Here is a 12,344-nt window from a genome sequence, read left to right on the forward strand (position 1 = left end):
TTTGGTGATATACAATTGAGAAACATCTCCTTTGTTAATTCCATTCCCCGTGTTTCATTCTTTTTCACTTTAAGACAAGGACATCATTTCATTGATAAAAAATTTGAGCATAAATTATGAACCAGTCACTTTCTGGATACTATGGCAACTATCATTTTACTTAATTTTCAATAGAGATACTCCCAAATGATCCCATAATATAATATTTTAGTCTTTATGAGAAGAAGAACAGAAATCAACTTGATTATGACAAATACATTTTACATAATATCATTTTGGTTCAGTAGAGATAAGAGGAGAACAAAAACATATGTGAGGGAAAGAGGGGAGGGGAGGAAGACAGTCTAGAGAGCTATACAGCAAATTAATTAATTAGAAAGCCAAACAATAGAAGGCTGAAAGATGTTACAGTGGGTGAGCACTTGCCTTGGCTTTGTCTGACCCGAGTTCAATCCTGGACACTTCATATGGTTCCCAGAGCACATCAGGAGTGATTCCTGAGCACTACCTGGGTTTGACCCATTAACTAAAAATGAAAAAAAAAATTTTCCTTTCCACTCAAAGTAATTGATTGACAAATAAGTTGAGGATAAACTACTCCTTCATCCAACCTTAGACTTTGACCATGACTTCTTAGTTTCTATTACCTGCATTACTCCTCTCTCTTCCACTAACCTTTACCCAAAGAATCCAAATTTGTTTCTGACTATAGCATTAATGATTAAGCTGTAGTTTTTCTAAGAAAATATTACCCTTTCTGACAGTTTTACCAACTATTCAGTTAATAAAATATATAAATGGTCAGAAGTTCTACCAGAGGCTCAAATAACTCTAACATACATTTATGTCAGTGTCTCTCTCTTCTTTGGCCTTCACCTCTAAGATAGTATTTTATCTGGAAGAGCAAATGAATAATGCCTGCATGGAATGCCCCAATTTACTCTGTGCTTAGGTGTCCAAAATATTAAACTTTATAAAATAAAAGATTATTGGCAATGATTATCTTATATTCAGTCCTTTCTTTAGACAAAATTATTTTCTTCATTATGACAATATATAGCTGGCTTTCATAGAATCAAATAATTTCAAAGATGAAAGAAATATGGATTATCTTGTTATATGTAAATAAGTAAATAAGATAATTTAGGGTGATATATTAAAATGTACACTATAATATTTTAAACTATAAGGTCTACTATGGGCAATACATATCATTTTCTTCCAATATTTATTTTGGCATCGTGATTTATAATACTGTTAATAGTAATGTTTAATGCTTACAATGCTCCAACACCACACCATCTATTAGTGTCATTTCTCTACCAACACCCCCAGGTCCTCACCCATTTATCCTATTTCTCCGCCCCACGGCAAACTAAGTATTGCAGGTCTAGTTTAGGGGCTATTATTATTTACCATTTTTAATTTTCTTACTATATTTCTTTATATTCCACATATGAAAGAGATCATTCTGTCTTTGTCCCTTTCCTTCCAACTGATTTCACTCAGCATAATACTCTCTAATTCCATATTTATAGCAATGAGCTTCATGAACTAATATTTTCTTATAGCTAAATAGTACTGTTTATGTGTAATAGTTTTTTATTCACTCATCTGTCCTTGGTCACTTGATTTGTTTCCAGACCTTGACCATTGTAAATAGTGCTTCAATGAATATAGGTAGGCAAATGTATTTTCAGTATAATGCTTTGGGGCTCTTGGCATAGATGCCAAGAAATGGAGTCACTGGATCATATGGAAAGTCAATTCTTAATTTTTTGAGAGGAGTCTATACTGTTTTCCATAGAGGTTGAACCAGACAATTTCCCACTGACACTGGTTTCCCTTCCTTCATATCCTCCTCCAGCAATGGGTGTTCCCACTCTTTTTCATTGCATTGATCTCACCAGTGTGAAGTGATATATACATATATATGAATATACATTCATAAAAATAACTTTATGTAAGAATCTAAGACTGTTGTCCTCTAGTGAAGGGATGGGTGTTGGAACATCATATGACTGAAACCCAATCATGAACAACATTGTAACTGTGTACCTCATGGTGAGTCAATAAAAAATATATATTTTTAAAAAGACACTGTTGTTTGAAGGGGGCAGGTGAGAGGTCTCTCTGCCCCAATGGACTCAGCCCCAGCAGCTGAAAACCTCCAGAACCCAACTGCCACCATGCTCAGGGACACTCCCCACACACTTGGGCCAAGCCTCATGCATGAGTGAAGTCCAACAAAACCCAGGTAATGAGGAACTTTGTGACCTTGGACTCTGGGTTCAACGGGACCAGGAGTGGAGATCCTTTGCCTGTTCCCCCTGTATCTGGCGACTCAGGGGTCATGCCCATAAGCCACCTCCTGCCAGCGCCAGATAATCTTGTCATTGGCCACCATCCAGATTGCACGGCGTTTTCTCCCGGAAGGGAGCAACATGATGCCCACAATAGCTATGCCACTGGACCCCACGCCAGACTGTTTCACTTGGGGTGCCCTAGAGGGTAAGAGCCCTCCCTGCACCAAGGGACCCAGCCCTGGAAGCTGAAAACCTCCAAAACCCAACTGCCACCATGCTCAAGGCCACTCCCCACACACTTGGGCCAAGCCTCACGCACGAGTGAACCTATTCCTGGACACATCAGAAGACATACCTTACCCATTCTCCAAGAGTACCACACCACATTTGATGGGGTTCAAATAGTAGGCGATCATCATAGAAGGATGATAGAGGGAAATATCATAGAGGGAAATATATATATGCATATATACATATTTTCAGAGAGGGAAATATATATGAATATATACATATTTTCAGATATATATAAGAAAGCTCACATCATTCAACCGTCAACAACATGTTAGTGATATCCTAAAGAATGTCTTAACAGCCCCTGCCAAAATAGAACAATCTTCACACTGTTTTTCCTATGGATGTTTTTGTAACATTTTTAGTGGTTTTTCATAACAGACAATACAAAATATATTATTTCACTTATGCCTTGATATAGGGCTTGGGGATTGGGATGGAAACATCCCAAATATGGTGGTGGGAAGGTGTAATGGTGGTGAGATTGCTGTTTGAACATTAAATGTAATCAAATATTGTGAACTACCTTAGAAAATTAAAAAAAATAAAAAGGACCCTATTGTTCAAAATTAGCACAATGAAAAGCACCCCACTTGATGCTATCTTGCTCTCCTGTTTCTAAAACAGGTGGTCAGGTCATCTGCCCTTCTATAGGGAGGAGGGTTTAGATATCAATCAGTAAGAAATTTTACATGGCATTTTCTCTGTCATAATTTTACCTCCCAAAAAAAGCATTGATTGATGATTTTCCCAAAATAATTATCTTATACTTTTAACAGAAAAACTAATAAATAGTTTAAGAGAAAGTAAAAAAATAAGAAAACTATGCCACTGACTATTATTTTAGATATTATGTACTATACATACATTCTGCATGTATAACACACATATGTATGCATTTATGAATGCATATGTAATCACATATATACAATTTGTAGACTTTTCATTTGAAAAATCTCATTCAATAACTATAACTGGGAATTCAAGAATTGGTTTTCACAAGTACTATTGGTTATTGTTGTGAAAAGAATTTGGGTAACAATGATCTGAAATTCCTTTCCTAGTCTAGCATGAAAAATATAATACAGAACTCAGTGTAAGAACTAAATTCCATCCTTCTGCGACCTTATCCTATAATTTTTGCTAAGTTGAAATCATATATAATAGTAAAGAAAATATCGAGAAGAGTAACTGCAAGGTAGATATACATAAGATTTTTAGACTCCATTAATTATAATCTCAAGTGGAGTTGGAGCGATAGTACAGCGGGTAGGGTGTTTGCCTTGCACACAGCTGACCCGGATTCGATTCCCAGCATCCCATGTGGTCCCCTGAGCACTTCCAGTAGTAATTCCTTAGTGTAGAGCCAGGAATAACCCCTTTGCATCTCCAGGTGGGACCCAAAAAGCAAAATAATGATAATAATGATAATGATAATAATAATAATAATAATAATAATAACAATAATAATAATAATAATCTCAAGTGCCAGTGGTAAGAATTAAAAATACGTGTGGCTTTCAGTGATAATGGCAGCAGAGTATTTTATAGTTGCATATATAAAGGAGACTGAAGTTCTAAAACAATAGATACATATTGTTGGAGAAGGTACCAATATGGAATTAGAAGAGAACATGTGTTTAACAAGGTATCTAAATATAACATCAACACACACAAAAATATTTTATTTAAATATCATCAATAAATAGAAAAAGGGTTTTTAAAAAATACCATCTATAATTACCTTAGGAATACAAACAAGAAATGTGGTATGGTCCACTTAACTAGTGTCTTGGAGCCTGAGCACTTCCCAGTATGATAGAGGTTTGAATCTGCTAGTTATGATGCTCACACACTCGCACATAGTACTTAGCTAGAGGTTGCATGAATTTAGTTGTGATGTTTGAGCACATTCTTATTGAAGTGCTTTCAGGGTCTGCTGTGATGTTCACATACATGCTTGCTAAGGTTCACCCTCAGAGAAGTGGGCACATGAATCTTTAGTTGCACTACATTCTGTGCATTACACTTTAGTTGTTATTCTCTTAAACAGACCTGTCACTGCACCATAGATCTTACACTTTGAACCTAAATGCCACACATTGTTGTGTGACTTTGTGTGTTAGACCAAAAAGTTATTGGACCACCCTGTGTACATATGGGTGATCCAGGGTTAAAATCCACTGCCCCACAGTTTGCAAGGTAGACATTTTTACCAGTGAGCCATCCCCTGTGTTCCTATAGAGGCATCATTATCACAAAATTGACAGCTGCAAATTACATGTTTTCCATAAATAAACACATCATATGATAAGAATAGAAAATACTATTCTAATTCTAATACAATATATAAAAGAACTCTATATAAATTATTGATCAACTTATCAAAAAAATTTTTACGTCTGCTGACACATTAGAGAACATCTTTATTACAGTGGAGAAAGCCAAAATTCTTAACCAAGAAATAAAAATATGGTAATCATTAAAGAAAAATAATTTTCATTTCAGATGGTATCAAAATTAAGAACTATTGTTCAAGGTCCTGAGATTATCCACCAGGAATGATCTCTGAGCTCAGAGCCAGGAATATGTCCTGGGTACAGCTGGGTATGACCAAACTCCTCATCCCCCAAACAAAAGACAAACAAATAAAAAATGCTAATGTTCAGAGGTGAAGAATGTGATTTAAAAAAAAAAGAATATGATTCAAGAGGAAAATCACATCATTTATTCTATTTTTTCTTTCAATCATTCATTTATTCACTTTACCCTTTCTATTTCCTTTGTTGTTGCAATGACTGATTGGGAAGGGTTTACACACACACCTTACTGTGGTGCTTGCATATTTCAGTTGTACTTGAATGGGTGGAGTCGTCACATGGTAGATTGCAATGCTCACACATGTGGTTGTGGGGGCCAGTAAGCACTAAACTCTTTAATTGGGGTGCTTTCACACATGCTAACAGGGGTGTGGTGCTCATGTACATTATAATTGCAGTGCTCAGTGAGGGAGGGTACAATGCTCACATTGGAAATTGCTAGAGATTGCACTGTCTGGTCATGGGGATCACACATCTTTTAGTAATTCTCAATGGGGAGTGAGGTTCACACCTCTTGAGATATGGTCACATTCAGATACTGCTTGTAGCACCAAGAACTACAAAAGAATTATCAAGATCATACTCAATGCATATAGCAGCATGAGAGATTTAATTAGTAGTTTCTTAGACCCAAGGCAGGCATTTTAGAATTTGGGTAGCCAATAAATTTTCCATGATACGAATGGGTAAAAAAAATCTTCAGAGACCCGGAGCGGCCGTACATGAACAACTCCTCTGCTCCTAAAAGACCATGATCCCGGGGGCCTACTAACTACTTTCGGCTTCTTACAGAATTGCCTCTAACCTGTGAACTGAGCTACGACCCCATGCTGCCCCAGGAGGGAAAAGGTTTTTCTCTCTCAGCCTTTCCTTTCTGCGGTGGCGGAGGCAGTGGCAGCGTGGTGACCACCATCTTATAGAGCTTACTAACCGGAGGTATGAGCTTGCAGTGACTGGCACTCGGGAGATCTCAGGATGGCGGGGGGAGTTACTGGTGTGCTCTCCGCCCAAACAAGACCTGGAGCAGCCGCACATGAATGGCTCCTCTGCTCCTAAAAGACAGTGATCTTGGACGTCTGTTAACTACTTTCAGCACCCAGCGGCTTCTTACAGAAATGCCTCTAGACTGTGAACTGAACTGCGATGCAAATTCTGGCAGAAATTTCTCTGGACTTAATTACTAAAATTCCAGAAATCCAAAACCATACATTTATATACTCTTCATTCTGAGCAGTGGAAAACAAACTATCAAATGAAGCCTTTTCAGCAGGTTTGATGGTTGAGGGAAATTTTCAAATAATAATAATGAGTTTTCTGTTGAAATATTATTGAATGTAATCAAAGTATAGAGAAAGTAAAGTGAAGATCATTAGCCACACAGGTGGGGGTGAGGGGGGGATGGGAGGTATACTGGGGTTCTTGGTGGTGGAATATGTGCACTGGTGAAGGGATGGGGGTTTGATCATTGTATGACTGAGACTTAAACCTGAAAGCTTTTTTTCACGGTGATTCAATTAAATAAATAAATAAATAAATAAAATAAAACTCCAAAAACAAAAAAAGAAACATCTTCAGTGCTCAATGGCCTGGGTTTTATTCCAACATCACATGACCACCTTACGTACCCAATACTGCATAAAGTGACCCTGATGACCCTTTGAGCATTACCAGTTATGGAATGCTCCCACCTCCCTAAACAACAACAAGAACTATTATCCAGCAAAAGACTCTAATGAAAGAAAAAAGATAATTCAAAATGGGAAATACGCTGCATATACTTGTGAAATAACGTGTATAAACTATATAAATTTAAAATTTAATAGAATCCTATTCAGGCTATTTTGAGTTTTTGTGATACAAACAAAAATTTTGTAAGAACCTTGCTTTAAAACACATTTAAAAGATTCATTATTTGTATATAGAAACGCGACCAATTTTTGTGTATTGGCTTTGTAGTTGGCCATTTCACTGTGTTGGTTTATTGTTTCTAAGAGTTTTTGTGTGGCTTCTTTAGGGTCTTCAATGTCATCTGCAAATGGAGATCATTTGACTTCCTCTTTTCCAGTTTGGATCCCTGTGATTTCCTTGCCTTGCCTGATTGCTTTTGCTAGGACTTCTAAGGCAATGTTGAATAAGAGTGGAGACAGTAGACATCTTTGCCTTGTGCCTGGTCTCAGCAGGAAAGCTTCAGCTTTTATCATTAAGAAAAATATTGGCTACGGGCTTTCTATAGATAGCTGTTACTATTTGAAGAAGATTTCTTCCATCCCTGTTACATTGAGGTTTTTACGATGAATGGATGTTGGATCTTGTCAAAAGCTTTCTCCACATCAATTGATATGATCATATGATTTTTATCACTCCTTACTGATGTGTTATATTGTGTTCATTGATTTGCATATTGAAGCATACTTGCATCCCTGAAATGATCTCACTTGATAATGGCATATGATTTTGATGAGGATTTTTGTATCAACGGTGATCATCAAGAAGATTTTATAGTATCTTTTATAGTTTTTGATTGGGTTGCTTTTAAATTTTTTTCTGGGCGGCTATATCCCATATTTACTCTTGGCTATGCACTCAAGGATCACTCCTGGTAATGCTCTAGGGACCATATAGGGTTTCAGGAATCAAACCTGGGTCAGACACATCAAGACAAGCACTTTGCTATACTATCTTGCTGGCCCTGTGTTGCATATTTTTACTGGTGTAAAGAATTCGTGTCATTTATATATTTTAGATATTAACTCATTGTCATGTACTTGAAGTTTAAATATCTTAACCCATTGCTATGATGACTTTTTGGTTTTGTGGCAGTTTCTTTCACTGTGCAAAATCTTTGGAATTTAATGTAGTCCTAGTTTTTTATTCTTGCTTTCATTTCTCTTGCCATTGGACTTTAGCCTCAAAGTATATCTCCATTATTGAAGTCCTAGAATGTATCATCTCTGTTTTCATCTACATATTTTAAGGTTTGGGATATAATATAAAAGATTTCAATTCACTTTGAGTTAACATTTTTGTATGATGTTAAAGAGTGATCAAATTTTATTTCCTTTGAACATGGCACTTCAGTTTTCCAACATCATTTGTCAAATAGGCTTTTATTATATGGCTTTAATTCTTTTGTTGAAAAGATTAGATATTCAAGAATGTGTGCATCCATTTCTGAGCTCTCTGTCCCATTGTCCTGTGTGCCTTTTTTTTGTTCAAATACCACCCTGTTCTAATTACCATTGCTTGGTAATAGAGTTTAAAGTCAGGAAGAATGAAGCCTTAATCTTCCTCAGGATTGATTAAACTATTTTTGATCTTTTACTGATTACATTCAAATCTTATAATTGCTTATCCTAGTTCATTAAAAATGCTATTGGTAATTTTATAGGGATTGTGCTGAAACTGTGTATTTCTTTAAGTAAGATGACCATTTTAGTAATGGTTAGTTCTGAAAGAATACCAAGATGCTGAATTGTACCAGGTATACTGGTCTCCAGCCTGTGAACTCTGGGGTCTTCTTGGAATTTGGGAGGGCAGATTACCTTGCTAGAAATCTCAACAGCCTGCCTACACCTGACATCCTTTAGCATATAAACAGCCTAACTCCACAACTAGTCTAAAAAAAAAACACCAAATTCCTAGCCACTAAATTGTCCCAGGAAGAAGATTGGTTTCTGGAATTAGAACTATGGGGCCTTCTTGCAATGGGGGAGAACAAATTTCTCTCTTTTCCAGAAGGCTAACTAATCCTTACCCACACCTGACAACCTCTGACATAGAAACAATCCAGTTCTACAACTGAACCTCATCAATCCACCAAGCCACCAAGGCCTCCCAGATCCACACCTCCTGAAGTGCGTGGTCACATATGTAGACACACAACACCTGCAAATTTTTTAGTACTGAAAGCCCAGTAGGAGCACTGAAAATTTGATGGGTAAGATGCATGGAAGCCCACCATACTCAAAGAGTGAAAACAGAAGGTTCAACTAGGACCAACCAATTCATTAAATTCTCAGACAATGACTTTAGTAGCACCATTATGAGATATGACAGTTATCACAAATTTTCTTTCATTGATCTATGTTTTGCTAATTCTATTTTCCATTTTATTTTAACAAGTTATGTGAATTAAATTTGTTTATATCTGCTAAGGTGGCAAAATTAAGGGCTGTGTAGAAATTGGTGACATTGACTTTGGTGAAGGGAAGGTAACATTGGTAGTGGGATTGTTGTAATAACAATGAATGCTTGAAACAACTGTGTTATGAACAACCTTGTAAATCATGGTGTTTACATTTGAAAGAAAGTTTTGTTTCTCAAATCCATGAGAACATAATATCTTTTCTTCCCTCACCCCACTCCTTCAATTGTAGTTCGAGAGATTAAATCTAGAAATTTATACGTATTAGGCAAGTGAGGTACCATTGAGCTACGTTCTCAGATATTTCTTTGGGTCATCATTTGTCACTATTAGTAATGTATTATAGTTTTCAGTTAATAGAACTTACACCCTGTTAAGTTTACTCCCATGTTTTTGATGGCATTATAAATGGTATTTTCTTTATTTCTCCTTCCTCAAACTCTTTTTCCTGCAATAATGTTTGTATGCAGAAATGCAACAGATTTTTTTGTTTTTTGGGTCACATCCAGTAACCCTCAGGGGTTACACTTGACTATGCACTCGGGAATTACTCATTTTATATACTCAAGGACTATATGGGATGCTGAGCATCGAACTTGGGTTTGCTGTGTGCAAGGCAAAGATACTACCTGCTTCACTGTTGCTCCGACCCAGAAATGCAACATTTGTTATGAATTTTGTATCCTGCCATTTTACTAAATTCAATAATTACAATTATTTCTAGTAATTTTTTTGTGTTGAGCATTAAGAGTTTTCTATTGGTATCCATAAATACGGACAGTTTTAATTTTATACCCATCTAAAATTCCTTTCATATTTTTGCCTGATTAATATGCAAATTATTATAGTGTCATTATATTTTACATTTTTGTAAATGACCTTACATATCACAGATAAGATTATACACACGCACATGTGTGCACACACACACACAAATACAGAGTACCTCTATTGTAGACCTTCGAGAATACTGCTTCTCTTGTCTCCCAGTAAAAATTTACTTCTTATGTAACCTCAGAATAATCACTACTTTGACTTCTATCACTATAAACTTGTTTGATATGTCTAGATTTTAAAAAGACTCTTAGTATTATATTTGGCTTCTATTATTCAACATATCTGTGAGCTATTTCTATGTTGCCTGTAACAAGATTTTATTTGTGTTCAATACATTTTACTATATAAATATGCAATAATTGAGTTCCTCATTCTTTGTTATGGACATTTGAATTATTTCCATTTTTAGGGTCTACTATTATAGACTGCAAGTTATGAAATTAGTTTTCCAGACTACTTTTCTAAATTGTTCTAGGTCAGATAAACTTCTGTGAGATTTTGGATGTGGAAGCAGAGTATCAGGTATTGCTATATACAATTCAGGCTACACAGAAATTTTGGTCAAATTAATACTATTATTAAAAATAAATTAACTTTTAAATAAAAGATATAATTATAAAGCACAAACAATTACTGAACAGAAAAATATGGACAAATACAATGAATAGCATTTCTATATACTGAATGTAAATATAAATCTTCAGATCAAAAGCATCCAACAAAGTTCAAGTAGAAAATACACAGCAAAAAAGTGTAAGAAAAATAAAAATCAAATTATTGAAAGTCAATGATAAAGACAAAAGCTTGAATGGAATAAAGGAGAAAGGTCAAATGATACATAATTGAATAAATTAAAGAATAACATTAGACTTCTCTTCCAAAATAATACATGCAGAAAAAAATCAATTGGTGTCATAAAAATATTAAAAGAACAAAGAATATTTCGACAGTTTGGATGGAACAAAGAATATCATAGTTTTTTTGTGTGTTTTTTTAAATAATTTATTTATTTTTTTAATTAGTGAGTCACCGTGAGGGTACAGTTACAAATTTACCCATCTTCATGCTTATATTTCCCTCATACAATGTTCGAGAACCCATCCCTCCACCAGTGTTCATTCTCCACCACCAATGAACCCAGTATTCCTCCCACCCTCCAATCCCGTCCCCCCCACCCTATTCCACCTCTGTGGCAGGGTATTCCATTTTGTTCTCTCTCTCCTTTTGGGTGTTGTGGTTTGCAATAGGGGTATTGAGTGGCCATTGTGTTCAGTCTCTAGTCTACTTTCTGCATGCATCTCCCTTCCCGTGAGGGATCTCCAACCACATTTTACTTGGTGTTACCTTCTCTATCCAGGCTGCCTTTCCCCCCAGCATGTGAGGCCAGCTTCCAAGCCATGGAGCCAACCTCCTTGTATTATATACTACTATTCTTGGGTGTTAGTCTCCTACTCTGTTATTTTATATTCCACAGATTAGTGCAATCTTTCTATGTCTGTCCCTCCTTTTCTGACTCATTTTACTTAGCATGATACTTTCCATGTTGATCCACTTATATGCAAAGTTCATGACTTCATCTTTTCTAACAGTTGCATAGTATTCCATTGTATAGATGTACCAAAGTTTCTTTAACCAGTCGTCTGTTCTCGGGCACTAGGGTTTTATCCAGATTCTGGCTATTGTAAACAGTGCCGCGATGAACATATAAGTGCAGATGTCATTTCTACTATACTTTTTTGTTTCTCCGGGATATATTCCCAGAAGTGGTATTTCTGGATCAAATGGAAGCTCAATTTCTAATTTTCTGAGAAGCATCCATATTGTTTTCAAAAAAAAACAATGAAAAATTTCCATTTTTCAAAATGCTGAACCAGTCAGCATTCCAACCAGCAGTGTAGAAGTGTCCCTTTCTCCCCACATCCTCTCCAACAGAGAATGGCACACATCAGAAAGAACAAAAGCAACCGCTGTTGGAGAGAATATCATGTTAAACAAAATAAACCAAAAAGAGAAAGATAAATATTAGACAAGTTCATTTGTAGGTAGAATTAAAACAAAGGAATAATGTCCAATCAAAACAAACCCAAAGGCTTTGGCAACAGAAAAGTTTATCGAGAAGGACTCACAGACTGTAGTAGAGGTATATTGGTTTGCTGTAAGTGTAGT

This window comes from Sorex araneus, chromosome 2 (assembly GCF_027595985.1).
Source record: "Sorex araneus isolate mSorAra2 chromosome 2, mSorAra2.pri, whole genome shotgun sequence".
Classification (NCBI taxonomy): domain Eukaryota; kingdom Metazoa; phylum Chordata; class Mammalia; order Eulipotyphla; family Soricidae; genus Sorex; species Sorex araneus.